Source organism: Oryctolagus cuniculus, chromosome 15, assembly GCF_964237555.1.
Source record: "Oryctolagus cuniculus chromosome 15, mOryCun1.1, whole genome shotgun sequence".
Classification (NCBI taxonomy): Eukaryota; Metazoa; Chordata; class Mammalia; order Lagomorpha; family Leporidae; genus Oryctolagus; species Oryctolagus cuniculus.
Window position 1 is genome coordinate 75,096,809 of NC_091446.1, and position 20,952 is coordinate 75,117,760.

At 42.7% G+C, this 20,952-nt stretch overlaps 1 long non-coding RNA gene across 4 annotated transcripts in view; it reads left to right on the plus strand.

The window, feature by feature from the left end:
- LOC127487441 (uncharacterized) overlaps positions 1–20,952 on the plus strand; it is a 220,441-nt gene that overhangs the window by 191,196 nt on the left and 8,293 nt on the right. For 3 of the 4 annotated variants that reach the window (XR_011382791.1, XR_011382790.1, XR_011382792.1), the window contains 2 exons: positions 5,448–5,623; positions 9,652–12,302. This is a non-coding gene — a long non-coding RNA (uncharacterized lncRNA). Of the gene's footprint in view, positions 1–5,447; positions 5,624–9,651; positions 20,689–20,952 lie in introns of those variants that run through there. The other variant, XR_011382789.1, reaches the window with a different exon arrangement.

Here is a 20,952-nt window from a genome sequence, read left to right on the forward strand (position 1 = left end):
CTTTTATTTAATGAATATAAATTTCCAAAGTACAGAATATTGATTACAATGGCTTCCCTCCCATAACGTCCCTCCAACCCACAACCCTCCCCTTATCCACTCCCTCTCCCCTTCCATTTACATCAAGATTCATTTTCAATTCTCTTTATATACAGAAGATCAGTTTAGCATACGTTAAGTAAAGATTTCAACAGTTTGCTCCCACACAGAAACATAAAGTGAAAAATACTGTTTGAGTACTAGTTATAGCATCAAATCTCAATGTACAGCACACTAAGGACAAAGATCCTACATGAGGAGTAAGTGCACAGTGACTCCTGTTGTTGACTTAATAAATTGACACTCTTGTTTATGGCATCAGTAATCACCCTAGGCTCTTGTCATGAGCTGCCAAGGCTATGGAAGCCCCCTGAGTTCACTGACTCTGATCATTTTTAGACAAGGCCATGGTCAAAGTGGAAGTTCTCTCCTCCCTTCAGAGAAAGGTACCTCCTTCTTTGATGACCCATTCTTTCCACTGGGATCTCATTCATGGAGATCTTTCATTTAGGTTTTTTTTTCCCCCAGAGTGTCTTGGCTTTCCATGCCTGAAATACTCTCATGGGCATTTCAGCCGGATCCGCATGCCTTAAGGACTGATTGTATACATATCTTATACATGGCCATCATTAACAAATACCCTTGCCAATTTTATTGGCTTTCCATATAATTTTTGGAATTTCTAGGCAGGCAATCGTATTATCATTTTCATCATTTTCTTCTAATATTCATAGTGGTGTTAGTGGTCAGACAACTGAAAAGAATGCCTGTATCAGTGTGGGAATGGTTGAATAAATGTCAATTGGTCTATAAATGGAATGCCAACTGCCTGCGGAAAGCAGTGAATTTGGTTAGATTTCATCTGTGAAGTGCAACATGAGAAAAGCAACATGAGAAAAAGCAAAATGCATCAATATGATCTCATTTTTTTCTGGAACACTGGGAAAGTACATGTGTGCAGTTGTGTATATGATATCTGTATGTATGATTATATAAACAGAGGGGAAGCTAGGAAATGATAGCAGTCAGTCTATCTTGGCAGTGGTTGATGAGAAGAAAAAGAGATAAGCAGAAACAACATAGCCTGTCTTGCCATGAGCTGGTTCTCACCATGGAAACAGCACATATGATAGAGTCCCGTTCATGTTAAATCTCACACAGATTTAAGAGAGCCCTGAAGTGGTGGTCAAAGCAGTGTCAGGGTGCTGGTGCTTTCTGGTGGATTTCATATTTAATTGTCATTTTTTTTGGTTTCTATGAATTATTCAAAATGTTTAAGGTGTATTATAGAATCCTAAAATACAAGATAGTCTTCTTTTTTTTTTTTTCATGGTAGAAATTTAACACACAAAAGCAAAGTGCCATAAGGGCATCTCTGTATAAGAAATCAACCTGTTCTTTTGCAAATCTATGTTACATTGATGAAAAGCAGCAGCTGCTATGCAACCCAGAGAATTCATTAGAATATTCCTGAATAGAGTTCAGCACTGTGGTGTAACGGGTAAAACCATTGCCTACAGTGCCAGCATCCCAAAGGGTGCCAGTTCCAGTCCCAGCTGGTCCACTTCCAACCCAACTCCCTGTTAATGCACCTATGAAAGCAGTAGAAGATGGCCCAAGTGCTTGGGCTCCTGCACCCATGTGGGAGATCCTAAAGAAGCTTCTGGCTCCTGGCTTCAGCTTGGCCCAGTTTCAGCTGTTGGAGCTATTTGAGGGATGAAGTAGTGGATGGAAGATTCTCTCTCTCTCTCTCTCTCCAACTCTGCTTTTAAATAACAAGTAAATCCTTTATATAAAAAGGAGAGTATTCCTGAATTGCAGTTCCAACTTCCCAGTAGTCTTTTGGAAGGATGAGAGCCTCTGCAGCCTGGGAACTTAGGGACAGTTTCTCAGCTCTGCTCTAGTTTTCCTTCGGGGGGGGGGGGCACTGTAAGATTCAGTCTTAAGTGGGAAATTTCAGTTGTTGAAGTGTGTGTGTCATGTGCACACTTGTCCAGAGAGGCTGAAATTCCTTGGTTTGATATTGCTGAGGTTATACAAATTGGGGAGTGGGAATACTTTCCTCAGAAGAGATGGGAATACAGGTGTCCCAAGAAGGGATAACGGGTCTGGGAAGACAGGAAAGAAGTGAAGGATGTCTGTATAGGGGGTGTGCAGGTCACCTGGGACAGGGTGCCTGCGGCCCAGTCTGTGTCCCTCTTGACTTTCTCTTTCCTTCCACATGCACCAGGGGCCGGCCGCTTTCCTTTCCACACCGCACATTTGCAGGACTCCTTCTCCTTCAGGCCTCACTGACTCTGCCACTCTTTTCCCTGCACATCCATCTTGCTCGTGGAAGTTCAGGTTCACTTCTTCCAGTGGACACAGTGGGACAGCAATAAATCAAAATAGAGTAAAAAGATGAAGATGCATTATAAACCATCTCAGTAAAAGGGATAAATGACCTGAAGAAAGTCAGCTGTAAAGAAGAAATACCACAAAGAATTCAACTTTCCCTGGACTGCCACCGGGCCCTAGGGAATGCTGACAATGGAACTGCTGGATGCAGGTCTTTATCCCTGCTCCTTCCTGGTAGCAGGTGGAGCAACATCTGCTGAGCCTTGCACTGACCACCCAAAGCAAGTCAAGGGGATTTTAAGAGAGGAAAACCACTTGACATGGTCGGGGTACACAGGTGAGAGTCCTGTTTATCAACCCAGATTGGCTTAGAGCAGCACCATTTATTCTCTCCCAGATACCAGTCTGCTGGAGTAAATGAATCTGCCTCTTACCTCAGGTGTGCATGTGACCTGGGGCACCTCAGGTGTATTCCACTATGGCCCAGGAGTGGCAGCCACTAGAGGGAAAGTTTTCTTAGGGAAATAGCACACATGGGAGAGGGGAACCCCACCCAGGCCAGCACATCTCAAGCTGTTGTTTGCAGGGCATCTGCTAACAATTCATTGGCCAAGAGCTGAGCCCCTTCAGGGCACTGGGTGTTCCCACTCCCAAGAAGGTTGGTGGTGGATGTTTTTGAATAACATTAGAAACCTGAGCTGCACCGGGTTAAACTGCTACCTGTGGCATCCTATATGAACACTGGTTCAAATTTGGCTGTTCTTCTGATCCAGCTCCCTGTTAATCTGCCTGGAAAAGCAGTTTTGGGTGGCCAAAGCACTGGGGCTCCTGCCACCCACATGGGAGACCCAGATGGAGTCCCAGGCTCCTGGTGTCAGCCTGGCCCAGCCTCTGCTGTTGCAGCCATTTGGGGAGTGAACCAACAGATGGAAAATCTCCTTTTGTCCCCCCCTCCACCTCTAATTCTGCCTTTCAAATAAATAAATCTTAAAATAATCAAAATTCTGTGCCTGCAGAATCTTACCTGGGTGTGTCTGGCATAAAAGGGAGAAGTCTGGATCTGCCTGTAAAATGTTAACCATCATTGTCGTGGAGCAGCAGCATAACACATGGTTGGGATTTTCTGTTATTTTCCACATTTCATACACTTATGATGTCATGTTTTCATAATCAGAACACACATGATAGAGAAAATGCCTTCTGAGAAGCTTTGTCCTTCTCAGCTGAGGGAAACAAGAACAAGACAGCCTCGATGGAGGGGATGAGGGCTGGGACTTTGGTTTTTAATCCCAGTGGTTTGCAAAGGAAAAGCAAATGCTGCAAAACCCAACTTGTTTTCTAAGATCATTTAATTCTGCGGTCAGGGCAGAGGCTAAAGTGCTGCTGTTTATAAGACATTGACTTTTATTCAGGGGCTGAGTGACAGGAAACTTTTGGAGGAATGAATGTCCATGCTCCGTCCTGTTAAGAAGGCGATGAGTGCCTGGGTCAAGGATTCTCACTGTCTTCTCGGATTCCTCTGCTCTCCCTGTCCCCATCTGCAAAATGCCAAGGCTGAGTGCAGTGATCGGTGAGGTCCCTTGCAGATGTCACTTCCAGTAATTCCACTGTTCCTCTAGCAGCTCAGTTATCTCCAGATCTAATACCTTAAAAGACGCACCCCAAAGGAAGAGTTCTAATTCTCTCCCTGGCCTTGTGCTTATGTTTTCTTGGTAGCTCACACAGAAGCACATGTGGGAGTTTCTTTTATTATTGTTTCCCAGTTGCACAAATATTAATAGGTATTGCAGAAATTTAAAAACACAAAGAGGATGGGCATTTGATGTAGCAGTTGAGACACTCGCTGTTTGGGAGCCGTCATCCCATATAGGAAGGCCTGATGTAGAGTGCCCATTCCACTTCTGATTCTGTCTTCCCACTAGTGCACAGTAGGCATTAATGGGAGGAATCAGTGGTGGCTGAAGTGCTTGGGTCCCTGCTACCCATGTGGGAGTCCTGAATTGAGTTCTAGGCTCCTAGATTCAGCTTGACCCGACCACTGCTATTGCATGCTTATGAGGACTGAACCAGTGATGAGAGTTCTCTCTGTCTCTCTGCCTTTCAAATAAAAATGAAACATTAAAAAAATTAAGGGCTTAGCCGCCATCTACCTTAAAAAATAAAAATACAGAGAAAATAATTTACTTGTAATTCTACCACTGTTAACTTGTTAACTTTTTTTTTTGACAGGCAGAGTTAGAGAGAGAGAGAGAGAGAGAGAGAGAGAGAAAGGTCTTCCTTCTGTTGCTTCACCCCCCAAATGGCCACCACAGCTGGCACACTGTGCTGATCCGAAGCCAGGAGCCAGGTGCTTCCTCCTGGCCTCCCAAGCGGGTGCAGTGCCCAAGCACTTGGGCCATCCTCTACTGCCTTCCTGGGCTACAGCAGAGAGCTGGACTGGAAGAGGAACAACTGGGACAGAACTGGCACCTCAACAGGGACTAGAACCCAGAGTACTGGCACCGCAGTTGGAGGATTAGCCTAGTAAGCCACAGTGTGGGCCCACTGTTAACTTTTATAATACATTTCCAGTATTTTTCCATTGCATGTGTACCAGAACTATTTTGAACAACTATTTATTTATTTGAAAGGCAGAAAATGAGAGAGAAATAAATCTTTCATTTACTGGTTCACTCCTTAAGTGCTTGCAACTTCTGGGCATGGGGCAGGCTTAAGCCAGAAACCAGTAACCTATCCTGGTCTCCTGTATTAGTGGCAGGAATTTGAACCATCATCTGCTGCTCCCAAGGTGTGTTTGAAGGGGGATGGATCAGAAGTGGGTAGCCAGGACTCTAATAAGCACTCTAATAATCACTTGCTGATATCTCAAGTGGTGGCTGAACCTGCTGTGCCACAATGCCCTCCCCTGAACTGACCTCATTTTTTTTTTTGCTTTGTAAGTTGTGACATTTCCTGTACAATTGTCTTCTAATCTATTATTTTTAATAATTACATGAGATTTAATAATTTAAAAAATTTTCTTCATGGATTACAGTAGCAGTAACCCATTTTTGACATTTATGTGTTTTCAGTGTGGGGAATGGATGAAGTGTTTGAACAGCCTGAGTTTGAAATACTGGATCCAAGATTCCTTACAGAGTGTTTGACTGGCCAGAGGTCCTGACACCTAAGACTCAAATGGAAACACAGCATCTACTATCTATGGAAGGTTTCTTGTGAAGATGAAATAATACTGGTTATGACACAGGTCAGTGTCCCAATCATGCATCCCATGCTTGCTCCCCACCCTGTCTTCTGCCTTCATCAGTGGCTTCACTTTCCACAGAGACCCTCCAACTCTCTCTGTGGAACCAGAAAAGGAAGGCTGCAAACACTTGGCAATTAGATCATAGTATTTCTTATTTGAGTAAAAGATATGTATACATACATATACACACACACATATACATAGACATATATATTATAAAAGGTAAATTAAATGTATATATATACATGCATGTATATATATATTCATTCTTGTGAGGTGATTGCTCTTGTCCCCAAGCTGGGTACAATACAACATGAGCTAACAAGGTGTTTGGGTATCCCCAGCACCAGACAACCCTGTTAAGTCATCCAGGGGCCATGAGCCCTTTGCATTTCTCTATGGAGAGGACATGCAGTAGATGAGGGGACCCAGAGCACCCATGGATCCTTGTATTAGGGACTCTTGTGTCCCTAGCTGCTCAGCCTCCAAATGACCCATCCTTTATGAACAATACCCTGTAGGGCAGCCTAGAACACATTTGATCCCTAGGGCCCTGTCCCTTAGAGGCTGGTGGTGACATGAAGGACAAGCTGTCCCCTGTAAAGGAGGGGACTTTACAGAAACAGCCCTGTTCTCACACAGAGCAGAGCTCAGCTGTGCTGCACATACAATGTCTCTAACAGAGCAGGCGATAGGCTTAGCAAGTAACACCCTGCTTGGAACACCTGCATTCCACATTGGTGATCCTGGGTTTGTGTCCTACTGATGCAGACCCTGGGAGGCCACAGGTGCTGATTCAAGTAGTTGAGTCCCTGCCACCCACATGGGAGACTGACATTGGGTTTCAGGCTGCTGGGTTTGAGCTGACCCCCCCTGGCTGTTGTGGGCATTTGGGAAGGCAAACGATGGGTAGAACTCTCTTGTGTGTCTATCCATGTCAGATACATTTTATGAAAACCTACTATGGGGCCTCATAGTGCAAGGGCTGAGTGCACCTGAGTACAAGATGGTGGTACTAGATAATGACTAAATTAAGCTAATGAACATATCCCTTAACTCACCTACCTGTCATTTTTTTTTGTAGTGAGAAAATTTAAAATCTATGATCTAAGCAATTTTCAAGTAGGAAATAATTTCTTTAAAATAATTTCTTACAAGTATAATTATCCTTTTAAGTTTGGGCAGTTTTAAGGCTTTTAATAAATATACACTGTTTTGCCCTCAGAATGATTTCAGAAATTTATACTCTGTTTTCATGTGTTTTTACCAAAATTAGGATAAAATACATAGCTAAATTCCACTATTATGATTCTAAAATTAATATATACATGCTTGCTGAAACAGCACCCAAATTTTTAAAAAACCCAGTGCATTTTTCAACAAAATGAGCTCTGCATCATTATTTTTAATGCAAGCTAGCATTCCATGGTATTGTAGTGTTTGATGTAGTCAAGTCTTTATTAATTAGGTTAGATCTATTATTTTGTTATTTGCTAAATTTTACAGTGAGTCTTGAACATATATCTTCATAAATTTGTTCAATTATACCATCAGTATAAATTTTAGAAATGAACTTGCAGAGTTAAAGGATAGTCAAGGGGCTTGTGTTATGATGCAGTCAGGTAAGCCACTACTGGCATCACGCATTGGAATGCTGGATTGAGTCCTGGCTACTCTGCCTCATCCAGCTTCCTGCTAATGTGCCAAGGGGGGCAGCAGAAGAAGACGAAGATGGCCTTAGGTGTTTGGGCCCCCCACCAGCCATGTGAGAGATCTGCATAGAGTTCCTGTCTCCTGATATAGCCTGGCACACACTTTGCTTCTGTGGCCATTTGAGGAGTGAACCAGTGGATACAAGCTCTCTCTCTCTCTCTCTCTCTCTGCATTTCAAAGAAATTTTAAAATAAAATAATCTTTAAAGATTAAAAATAGGCTGGCACCGCAGATCACTAGGCTAATCCTCTGCCTGCAGCACCGGCACCCTGGGTTCTAGTCCCGGTTGGGGTGCCCGTTCTGTCCCAGTTGTTACTCTTCTAGTCCAGCTCTTTGCTGTGGCCTGGGAAGGCAGTGGAGGATGGCCCAAGTGCTTGGGCCCTGCACCCGCTTGGGAGACCAGGAGGAAGCACTTGGCTCCTTGGCTTCAGATCAGTGCAGTGTGCCAGCCATGGCAGCCATTTGGGGGGTGAACCAACAGAAGGAAGACCTTTCTCTCTGTCTCTCTCTCTAACTCTGCCTGCCAAACAAAAAAGAATAAAAATAACAGATAGGCAGTCTTAGAACTTTCTGTTTTAAACCTACTCATTATCAGCTCTCTCCTAAAAAGGTTATGCTAACTTTGCCTCCCACTAGGAGTAACCGATTCTGAATGACATTGATGACATTGATTATTGTTATTTTTAGCTTTGCTTTTTTTGGATCAAAAGGTACAATGTTTAACAACACTTAAATGTTTATATTGCTATTTTTTTCTAAATTATATTTCTTAGTCTGTTGATAAATTTGGTATGTTTTGTTTATAAGCCATTAACATTGCTCTCCTTGGGGATTTCCTATATTTTTTTCTTCTTTTTTAACTCAGATTCTGTTTGGTTTGCTGTGTATACTATTAATATTGCATTAATAAGTATATATTATAAATAATAGCACATATTAGTATATTGCTACGTATTAGATTATTTTTCATATGTATTTTAATTTCACGAGTTTTTCATGTGACTCTTACCTGTCCTTTAGATGCCAAGCTCAGAATGTTCTTATCCCTAGATTACAGTTTTTCAAGTTATCTTAAAATTGTATTTCCTTTATTTGAATCTTGAATTTCTCTGGAATCATTTAAGTGGAAGCTGGAAGATCAGAACCTAATTTTGGGGGGCATTTAATTTAGTAATTTTATTGAAATAAAGGTGTGTCTGTTTACGCTGAAAAAAAAAAGTTCTCGTTGGCATTTGCTGGGGACAGCACCTTTGAAATTAAGGCCGTGGTGCTGCTACGCAAACAGGCAGATCTCAGTGCCAGCCTCCTTCTCAGCACAGGCCATGAGGATGGCAGATGGGGAGTCCTCTGTGCTTCGCAGAAGCTCCCACTTGTGCTCGGGCTTCTCAATCCTCCTGGGAATGCCAACTCTACCCCTAGTTCTTCAAACCTGGAGGGACAGTTTCTTCATTCAACAGTTATTGAGGTTCTGACTGACTTTTTAATGTTAAAAAGGAGTATCTCAGGTGCCCTGCCCTGAGATAGTTTACCACGGAGAAGGTATCATCTCCACCAGCTCACATCCCAGTGCAGGCAATAGGTATATGACTGACAGCACTGACTGGCACTCGTCATCAGGGCCAAACTGTAATAGCTGCACACAACTGTGGGGTACATCAGTACAAACCCCCCAAAACAGCGAAGGAAGAAACTGTGTGATAAATGGAACATTCTTCCATTAGATGAATCTAGGTCTGCAGTGGAGACATGCTGAAAATGAGGGCGATCAGCAGGGCAGCATCACGCAGAAGCACTCCGTAATTCCCTAGCTCCTTGGATCCCTTCACTACAGTGAAGATATCATTCAGGAACACAAAAATACAGTGTCCAGGTGAATGGCAGGAGCTTCTCTGTGGCCCCACCCCCACCCCCCCCCCATTGTGTTGAATGGTTAATCAGAATCTAATTTCATTTTGTCCAAATTTAGCCTGTTTTCCTGTCACCAATTATAATAAATAATACATTGTTTATACATATGAGATTTGCCTGTATTGTAGGCTACGTTCCATTTTGTCTGCTTTAGAAATCTGAGCTCATGTTCTTTGCCCCGTTTTCAGTGTGTATACCCTGATTACTTGGGTTAAATCATTGAGGCTTTTAATGTGGCCTGAAATATGTGCTCTTTCATTACCCTTTGTGAACATTTCTTCTATTTTCATACAAATAAATGATTCCAGTACAAATCAATATCCCCATTTTAATGTTGAAAATTATGATGAATTTATAGATTAATGTAGGAGAAAATAACATTTTTGCAATTGTGTCTTTCCTTCTAGAAACATGCAAGGTCCTAAAATTACATTCATTAGACATGTGTCACTTCTTTCAGGTAAGTCTTGTTAAATCTATATTAGGCCATGCTATTTGTTGCATAATATCAAAATAACTTTATTCTTAATAGTGCCAGTTTGTGAGTATTGATATAGAAGCTTTTTCTTCTGTAAAGATTACTTTTTGTAACCTACAATGACCCTTAACTGTCTTCATACATTTTAAGTTGCTATTTTAATTTCTTTTTTAAATTAAAAAAAATGTAAAGGTAAACACATTTCATGTATTTCATGGATACAGATTTAGGAACACAGTGGTAATTCCCACCCTCCCCTCTCTCCCACCCATGCTCCCACTCTTCTTCCTCCTTCTTTTCTTATTTCCTCTCTTAATTTTTATAATGATATATTTTCAATAAGTGAATAGTTCAACAAAAATACGAATTACACAAACGCTGTTCCTCAACAGTAGAGACAAGGGATGTAAACAATTATCAAATCTTAAAATGTCAGTTTCACTCCTACATGTTACATTTTTGGTACACAAATGTACACAGATCTGGTAAAATATATGATATTTGTCCTTTTGGGACTGGCTTATTTCACTAAATATAATGGTTCCAGTTTCATCCACGTTGTTACAAAAGACAGGATATCATCCTTTTTATGGCTGAGTAGTATTTCATAGTATATATATACAACAGTTTCTATCCAGTCATCAGTTGATAGACATCTCGGTTAATTCCTAGTAAGCAATCATACTTGCAAACCATGATAATTTGGGTCATTTTAGCTTCTAATTATACATTTTTCCCCTTTGAGGCATTAGTTAGAGGTTCTAGGACAAAAAAATTATGGTGATGCTAGGGTTCCTTCTTCCTTCTTGATTTATTAGCATGCTGCAAAATATGAACAATATTTTCTATGGATTCTGATTTTCTTTATTGACATTTACTTATTTCTTTCCCAGAATCTACTGAGAGATTCATGCATTTTTTCTTCCTCTTATGTAATGAGTTAAATAATATATATTTCTGTTAAATTATCGTTGAATTTCCAGATAAAGTTTTCATTATTTTTTGACTCTTTTATATTATGCCACAGGATTCAATTTTATCAGACTTGGTTTATGATGTTTCAGCAATTTTACCATTTTACTCCTCCTCTTCTTTCTCCTCCTCCTCATGCATGAATAAGCATTATCAAACATAAGCTGAAAGCATAAAATATCTTATAATGCACTTACATAATTTTTACCTTTAACATTATTCTTAAGGTATATGTCATTATTTTACTTCAGGAAAATGATTTAGAATAGTTAAGTGTCTGTCGCTCCCCTTCTTCGTGGAGGAACAACACAGGACCCTGCGCTGTTCTTTCGTCTGCTCGGCCCTCCCCGGGTTTGCTGCTGGTTCTTCCCGGGTTGGCTACCATCCCTTCCACCTCCGTGGAAGGGCGGTTCCCCCTGCCACTTTCCCCACTTCCGCGGGGGAGCGGCACACCGCTGGCCAGCTCTCTCAGGGGCTGCACAGGTGTTCCTCTTAGATGTTCCTTGGTGCATGTTGTCTCTCTCCTCCTTTATAGTCCTCTTCCACCAATCCCAACTCTGCTACCCACATGCCGAGTATGCTGCTCTCCTCCAATCAGGAGCAGGTCCTGCTGTTTATTGGTTGAACTGGAGGCAGCTGTGTAGAAGCTATTTCCTCCTCTCCCAGCGCCATATTGTGGGAGAGCAGATGCATAGAATAAGTCTTAATTCCAGTAACTTAGTCTAGTCCGAGTTGCTCCCCACAAGTGTCTAAGTCATAAAATATTTCTTTGCAATAGAGCAAGAATTTTAAAGTAGTTCCAATTACTTTCTAAGCCTCTGATTTTAATCATTTTATGTATCCTTTATTTTTAGTGGAAAGATTGGTACATAGATTATTTCTTAGTGCTCTGTTTGTCAAATTTTATTATCAGGGTTGGGCTTGTCTAGTAAAACAAGTTGAAATGCCTTCAGTCTTTGCAATGTTATTAAATATTTTAAATATTAAATTAAATTTTCCCCTATATCTGAAAATATATTTACTTTATTGTTCCAGAAGTGTATATTTTCATTTTTCCTGTATCAAACTTGCTTGATTTTATACATTTTATTGGCTTTGTAAAAGAAAAAGTACTCTACATATCAGTTATACTGTTGTTCTCAGTTTGCTTTGGTTTAAGAATTACGTCTTAGCTTCTTGGATTAAATACCCATTTCATTAACTCTCTAAAATGATCATGAGACCAAACAAAGCTCATGTTTTTATCCTTCTTCCAGTGTCCTACTGAAAAGACCCTACTCCTGTAGCAGGGATAAATGCACACAGTCAATAAAGCACAAAATATGTAAGAAATTCAGTGATCAAGGGAGCATGTGACAGTAGGGAAGGGTTAGTGAGTAGGAAGGAAAGCCCTCTAGGAGTTTAGAGGAAAGATTCTACCCTACCTCACACAATTGAACATGGACTACAGAGCAAATGCATTAAACCATGACATAAATGTTCTCACATGTGTCTCTTAGTACCACAAGATTTTTGACAATTCATTTGTCCAGAGAACAATATAAACAATGAGAAAAGTGAACTCAAGAAAACAGAAATTGAAAAAAAAATACATCAGTAAATTGTAAAGATCAGACTACCATTAAAAACATTTGAGAACAACAATAAAAATCCCACAGATAAAACAATGATCACTTAAATTAAATTAAAATTTCAGCAGAAGTAGTGAGTATTACATAACCAAACCAAACAAACAAGAAACAAAACACAAAGGATAGAACTGCATATCTAGCCTAATGTTTTGTTACTCCTATGCCAAATATCCTCATTCCTCTCCCCATGGGCCCTCTGCAGATTACTTATGTAACTTGATAATACTTTGCCTGTCTGACGAATGCCTCTCTGTCACAGACAGGCACTTGATGTACTTTGGTCAGCAAAAAATGAGTGAGTGGACTTAACGAGTATGACGCTGAACCAGGATTTTGACCAGCTGTTGGGCCCCACTCTCTTCTCTTTGCTTCTCTCTGAAGACAGTCACGGAAAACCATATGGGGCTGCTCATTCAGCCCAGGGCCTATCTACAAGTAACCTGGGGCAGCTGATGCCCACATAGCACAAGGGAAATAGAATCCTTTCTGATTAGAAGCACTGAAATGTCAGGATTGTTTCTTAATCCAATGTTTGGTAGTCAGCTGGCTGATTCTGCAAGCTTGAGTAATTATTCCAAATTCGGGGGGAAGCATAAAAATGAATGAATATGAATTTTAAAGATAAAACTTAAAAGACAGGTGGGATAAGAATCCAGAACACATGGGGAAGGAGTTCAAAAACATATTGGCATTAAATTGGAAACACAAGAAGGGTATGAGTCGATCAGGGAATGATTACATTCTATAGAAGAGTAAATATTTCTGTTGTGAAATGTGTCACTTATTGTTCCTTTATTTTTTATTCAATGCAACTTTGCAGATTTCTTCTTTCAATTCCAGAACATTTTTCTTGATTACCTCTAATCCTCAAGTGTGTAGAACAATGAGTGATACCAAGTTAGTTCTTCTTGAAGCATCTAAAGAAAATGACTATTTTTCAAGATAATTCTGAGAAGTGCAGGGAGATCATTCATCTCCTTTCTGTCTTATTGGTCCCTTGTTCCTGGCAGAAAACCAAAGGCCCCTGCTCTGTTCTGAATGTGCACCCCCCACACACAAGTTCCTCTCATGCTTACCATGTTGGAAGTTAATTGCTGATGTTGTAGTGTGAAGAGGTGGGCCCTTAGGGTGTGGTTAAATCCTGACAGTGAGGCCCTCACAGATGATGGACCTCAGGGGTGGAGGGAGTAGGTGCTGCCTCCCCCCCCCGCCTGAGGGCACAGCAGTGAGGCATTGTCCTTCAAACCCATGGCAGCCCTCACTGGACACACCAAACCTGCGCTGCCCTCACCGGTGCTCACCATGCTCCAGCACTGTAAGGAGTGAATTTCTATTTTTTGTGAATCACCCACCCTCAGGCATTTTATTACACCAGCACAAGCAGACGAAGCTGTCCTTGGTTCTCTAAGTTGGAAGGGGTACAGGAAGAAGCTTCAGAGCCTTGACTTTCTCCAGAGAAACAGGTAGGTTCTTCTTCACTCCCTGCTGCCAAGGCGGTAAAAGGGAAAGCTCTTCCAATTAACTGTGATTGAGAAATCTGTTCTTTTGCTTTCTGTAGATACGTTGTAATGCATGTTTAAAAACTAGTTATTTAAAAGTAAAAACCAAGGCATACTAGAGTTCTTGTTTCTATTATTTCAAAGTGTAGCAGAGTCTGTGCTGTGGTGTAGCAGCACCTCCTGTAGCGTCAGCATCCCACATGGGCACCGGTTTGAGTCCTGGCTGCTCAACCTCCAATTGATTTCCTTGCTAATGTATCTGGGAAAGCAGCAAAAGATGGCCCAAGTTCTTGGACCCCTGCCACCCACATGGGAGACCTGGATGAAGCTCCTGGGTCCTGGCTTCTGACTGCCCCAGCTCCGGCCTTTGCAGCTGTTTGGGGAGTGAATAAGTGGATGGAAGACCCCTCTCTCTCTGTCTCTCTTTCTGTCTCTCTAACTTTGCCCTTCAAGTAAATAAATAAATCTGTAAAAAAATAAAAAAATGCGTCATACACCATAATCTCTCAGTTGATAAGGAAAAAAAAGAGCACTTGATTTGTAATATAAAAACACATTTCATTTTCTCCTAAGTAGCAAACATATGAGGGCACTTCAAAAACTTTATGCAGGGGCCAGCACTGTGGTGTATTGGGCTAAGCCTCTGCCTGCTGTGCCAGCATTCCATATGGGTGCTCATTCATGTCCCAGCTGTTCCTCTTCTGATACAGCTCTCTGCTGATGGCCTGGGAAAGCAGTTGAAGACAGCCTAAATGCTTGAGTGGTCAGAAATCTGTGGGTGATCAGAGCCTGTCACTCTAGGCCTCTGCCTCACAGGCAACAGTTGATGATTTGGGGAGAGAGAGCTCCAACAGTGAAATGACAGTGAAATTGCAGACAACACAGCAATGCCTGGTCAGCCACCCCCCAAATACCCATAGGATGAACACAGATGACCTCAAGGTAGTAACCCACGTGAGGTCATCCCATCCACACCCAGTGAGAATCCCTATGTTTGTGGCAGTCCCCAGGCACCCCAGGCTCTCAGGCAGCCACTAGACCCCATCCCACCTGCATGTTTGCCATTAATATAGGAGCAGACACAGAATTCAGACCCTGGATTCCAACACCTGTAGAAAGGCTTCTGCTAACCAAGGGCTGAGGATATGCTTGTGTCTTTCCAGAGAATGCAGGACAGCCCATTTGGGTACCAGCCAGAAACATCAAGCCTGCAACTGACAGTCAACCAGAACCAGCTGAACAACACTGAGAGCCCATCTTGTTAGCAGACGCACCTGCCCTATCATCCTACCCTGAGGAACTGCCCACAGCCACATCCATTACTGGTTTATATTCCACTAGCTCTGGTCAACCACTCCAATGGCCCACAGCCTGTGTGTGGTCATGCCATTCCTGATTACCATTGTTCCTCATTCCTACCCCTTCTGAGCAAGCACTCCTGTGGTCTCCCATTTTGAGTGCTGGTTAGTCAACAATGGGTAAGATCCCCTGGGGGACAACCTAAGACAGGCACAGCTGTGTACGGATGCCACAAGGAAATGGGGTCAACAATGATATGGCCAAGAATCATGCCTCCCATTGCTCAAAAATAAATGAAAAGGGGGAAATGTGGTGGAATGAGAAGGCTATGCCAAGATGGTTGCTGGCAAGTGAGCATCAGTTACTCAGGAACGGCTTTGAAGCCCACCTGGCAGTGGAGCCTGTCTAGCAACAGGCTGTGATTGGATAGTTTCAGATACTGCCTTGCAACAGGTTGTGATTGGTTAGGGCATAAACCGCCCCTTGACTGGATTGGCAGCCTTGGCTATTTAAGCTGCTGTACCAACTGAAATAAATGAGTCTGCAGGCTGCTCACCTCTGGCCTGCTTTCACCCAGCTCCCGGGGTCTGTGTGGTGACTCCGTGCCTCTTGCCCCCACCATGTTCCTCCTCTCAGAACGAATCCACAGCAACACCTTCCTACTGTTTACATGTCTCAATTGGACATAACTGTGCTTGAAATCAAACCCTTCCTTGATAAGGTGTTAAATGGAAGAATCTATGAGGAGAAAACTGAGAAGAAATTTGGGGAAATATCTAGCAAGCTAATGCTCTGGTTTTATTTTACTTTGTAAGATTTATTTTCTTTATTTGAAAGAGTGCAATGGAGGTCGGGAGAGACAGAGGAAGAGATCTCCCATCCACTGATTCACTCCCTAAATGGCTACAATGGCAGGGGCTGTACGAGGCCAGAGCCAGGAACTCAGAAACAGAGCTTCATCTGGGTCTCACATCAGCAGCAGGTACCCAAACACTTGGGCCATCTTCTGCCTTCCCACGGGCATTAGTAGGAAGCTGGATTGGAAGTGGAGCAGCTGGGTCATGAACTGGCACTCTGATATGGGATGCCTGTGTTGCAAGTGGTGGCTTATCCCACTACACCACAATGCCAGCCCTCAACTAATGTTCTGTTAAGGGCAAGGTTTTCCTTTCTGAAAATTGACTGAACTTGGATTTTATGTAGGATATATTATACTGAAATCTGAGTAATGGTCTCCAAAGATGATCAGGCCCTAATAGTTGGAACCTGTGAAGGCAGTCTTACATGGAAGAGGGAAATTCACACGTGTGATTGAATTAAGGGTCAGGTGTTGGGAGGATTGTCCTGGATGTTCCTGGTGGGTCTTTGGAAGAGAAAGGTAGAAGGAAACTCTACAACAGAGGAGGAGAAAACAATGCCATGTCAGAACAGAGATTGGAGTGGTGCATTTTGAAGGTAGAAGTTAGGGCCCAAACAAAGAAATACATGTGACACTTAGGAGGAGCAGCAAAAGGCATTAGAGAGCGTGTGGCCTCACCAGCACCTTGACTTCAATCCAGTGAGACTCACTTCAGACTTCTGGTCTCTAGAACTGTAAGATAATACATTGCTGCTGCGTTAAGCTACCAAATATATGCTGATTTCTTACAGCAGCCGTAGGAAGCTAATACTGATAGTACCTGGAAAAATTGTTGTAGTTTCTGAATTGCCCTACATATTGGAAGACTCTGCTCTGAAAAAAAAATCCACAAAATTTTGTTCAATGTGTAACATTTGGTTTATTAGATTTTTATTTTATTTTTTTTGAGAGGCACATAGAAAAAGAGAAATCTTCTAGCAGCTGGTTGACTCCCTAAATGTCCACAAGGTGCTTGCTGAGCAAGACTTAAAGTCAGGAGCCAAGAACTCAACCCTGGTCCCCCATGGGTGGCAGGATATACACTTCTTTAAGCCATCACTACTGCTTCCCAGGGTCTCTATTTACAGGAAGCTGGAGTCAGGTGCTGAGGTCTGGGAATCCACCACAGGTATGTGGTTGGAACCCCAGGTATGCTTACCCCTAGCCAAACACCAACCCCATTGAGTTTCTGTAGACCTAAATGTGCCCAAGCACTATTCATTTGTGGAAATTATTTGGGATGAAGACTAGGAATGAAACCTTTCAGTTTGTTAAGGATTGAACTGTGGCTGCCTCGAGGTTGTTGATGTTTTAACCTGGAGTGGCTGTGAATACAACCCTAATTGTAGTGGGGTCTAGTTAGATGATATAATTAAGATGATGCCACAGAGTGGGCTCTAGTCCAACTGTACTGGCATCTTTAGAAAAGGGGGATTTTTGGATATGGAGGCAGACACATACAGGGGAGGATGAGACAAAGACACAGGATGACAACGTCTGCAGATGGAGAGCACCTGAGGCTGCCCGAGCTAGGAGAGGGGCAAAGAACAAGTTCCCCTCACAGCTCTCAAGGAACCAGCCCTGCAGGCACCTTGCTCTCCACCTGAGCCTCCAGAACTGGGATAGCGCACATTACACCCCTGATGCTCCAGCCGTGGTCTGTGGGACTTTATTTGGGGAACCCTAGGAAATGAGTACACAGCTATCACCAAGGTTTTGGGCATTGCTGCTTTTTTTTTTTTAAACAAAACTGTCCCATGTGCTACTGCATTCTCATGCCCTCTCATTCATTACTTCTATAGGCTACAGTCAAGCCTTCCCACTAGGAGTTGTTTAAATCAGGTTTTGTTTTATTTTTTTGAGTTTACATTTAAATTTCAAATGGATGAATTTCTAGGTAGCTAATTCTGTGTTTACATTGGCAAGCTGCCTTACTAACAAATCTGAGTAACTCTCTGTCCCTTGCTATGCTTCTATCTTTTGTTCTTTCTCAGCTACAATCATAAAGGCCACATTTCATGGAACATGGTGTGGACAGGATTGCTTATAACCTAAATGGATTGGGATGGTCTTGAGCTTCCAGGACCCAAGGAGAGCAGAGTTCTGCAGATAATCTGGAGATCAGGAAAGACTGGGTAGGGAGTGGGAAAGTTCTTCACCCCACCCCCAGTTCCCATTCATCTGTAAATGAGTCCAGAGGCCAGAACCCAAGTGTGCTTTTCCACTTTAAGTGTCTGAGGGCTCTCTGGACTCAGGTTGAATCTGCTGGCCCACTGAGCATTAATGTTCTTTCTGTGGCTTAAGCATAAAAATGCAAACCAAAGATTTCACTCCTTGGAGATCTTGAATACAGCTGCTTGCATAGTAGCTGAAGGGATGCAGACATCCCCAGGGTTCCTGATAGGGACTTCTCTTTGGGTTATGCATCTTGAGTCTGTTCACATGCCATTTCCTCATCAGACACCTACCTTCTAGGGAACTGGGCAGGGCAAGAGAGTGGGTGTGAAAGCACAGTGCTCAGATCTGTTTCCTCTCTGATCTGTGTTGAATGGAGTTGGGTCCCTGGACCACCAGTGAGGGTGGGGCTGCCTGCAAGGGCTGGCTTTCCTTTAGTCTTAGCTTGGAGAGTTTATATCTGACATGGGAGCTGGTGAAATGATCATGGATGCAGTGGAGCTGAGCTAGTGCATGAAGCAGAGGTGCTTCTTAATTTGGTTTCTCTGACTTGGAGAATTGTAGATCGGAATATTGTAAAGTTATTGCCACCAGTTTTAGTCACACCTATTGCTGAGAAGTGATATTTGGGGAGAGTTTCATGAATAATTTGATGGGAATTTAGAACAGAGAAATATTCGTATCATCTTGCTAATTCTACTACTGCTCAGAAGTCAGAAAATCATAATAGCTAATCATTTTCTAAGAGTTTACTGTGTGCAGATCCTATCCTATGCATTTTTTCCTGCAATAATTCATTTAATCCACAGAAGAACCTTTTATGGTGGGTGAGAAATTGAGTGGAAGGTTCGAGTAATCACTGAGCCAGCACATCAGAAGCAAACATGTTTTAACAACTTGGCAAATAGGAAAATGATGTTCACTTGGCTTTAAATACTGGGAACTGGTTTAGAATATGTTTAGAATATGCTGAGAAAGAAGCCTGCAGAGAGTGCTCTCCCTGCCTGCTGGGGAGAATACTCCCTAGAAGTTCCTTCAGGACCTGAAACACTGTTACATGTTTCCCACACCTAGAATTCTGAGTGTGTGTGTTTGAATCTATTCATGATTAGTATTATAACAAGTTTGTTTTGCTGTTTATATGTTTTTATATGGAACCTCTTTGTGTAAATAGGATGATTGGTTAATTGAATAGTTCATTATTTGTTGATTGAACACACCTGCTGTGTACCAGACCCTGGGCTAGTCACTGAGGACACACAGAGAACAAGATACCCATGTTCTTTGCACTAAAAATATTTATGATCTAGCTCAATTTTTACTGTGCCTCCTACAATATTGAGGCAAAAACCAACATTTAAATTACCCATAAAAAACTAAGAGGGAAAGGTGGGACTATAGGAAAAACAGAATCCTTTAGGTGAAGGGGCTCCCTAAACCCCAGAAGAAGGGTCGGGTTTGCATCCCAGTGGGTTAAGCCACCACTGGGAATGCCCACATCCTATATCAGAGTGCCAGTGGAAGTCCAGGCTACTCCACTTCTAATCCAGTTCCCTAATAATCCTTGGAAAGCAGTAGATGATAGCCAAAGTAACATGGGTCTCTGCCACCCAAGTGGGAGATCTGGATGGAATTCCTGGCTCCTGGCTCAGCCAGGCCTAGCACTGGCTATTGTAGCTATTGAAAAATTGAACCAGGCCAGCACCACAGCTCACTAGGCTAATCCTCCACCTGCATGCCGGTACTCTGGGTTCTAGTCCCAGTTGTGGTGCTGGTTCTGTCCCAGTTGTTCCTTTTCCAGTCCAGCTCTCTGCTGTGGCCCAAGTGCTTGGGCCCTGCACCTGCATGGGAGACCAGAAGGAAGCACCTGGCTCCTGGCTTTGGATTGGCACAGCCCACCGGCTGTAGCAGCCATTGGGGGGGGTGAACCAACAGAAGGAAGACCTTTCTCCCTGTCTCTCTCTCTCACTGTCTAACTCTGCCTGTCAAAAAAAAAAAAAAAAAAAAGAGTGAAGCAGCAGATGGAAGATCTCTCTCTCCACCCCTACCCTCTCTTTCTGGCATTCTGCCTTTCAAACAAACAAATATTACAAAACAAACACAGAATCAGGACAAGGGGCTAACCTTGGTCTGTGCCAGTCTCAACTGTTCTTTCTTCTATTTCCTTCTCCCTCTTCAGCAGAATGAACAGGTGCCAGTAGCCCCCAGTTAGCTTGGCTGGAGGAATTCCCTAAAATCTGTACACTGTGGGGAGCAGAGGCTGTGCCTGTCCATTGGTCACACACTTCATCCTCAGCTGTAACCATTTGTTTGCATGAATGCATGGGGTGATTTGTCTTTGTATTTTTAAATTTTTTTAAAAATGATTTTGTCTCTGTCCTCCATTGAAATAAAAAGGTCAACCAAGGATCATGAACAAATCGTGCCTGGGGTGGTGGAGAGAAAGCAAAGGGAGAGGGAGTGCTTTGTGGATCAGCCTGTTTATGGCAGAGGTAAAAAATATTGTGTTTCAAGCCAAGTTTTGTGCATTTGTCAATAAAACCAGGCTTGGAAAGGGCAGAAATCAGCCCCACTTGTCACAAAGTCCCCCATGGGTAAGAGTCCATCCCTAGCAGAGGGGCTTGCATATGGTGGTGGTCTTCATCCTAATAATAGTCCTGCTCTGGCCACCTGGAGCTGGGCCTCAGCAGACTCGGTGGTGAGGACTTAAATACAAGGTATGGCCCCAGGATGCTGCAGTATGCGAGTGAGGAGTG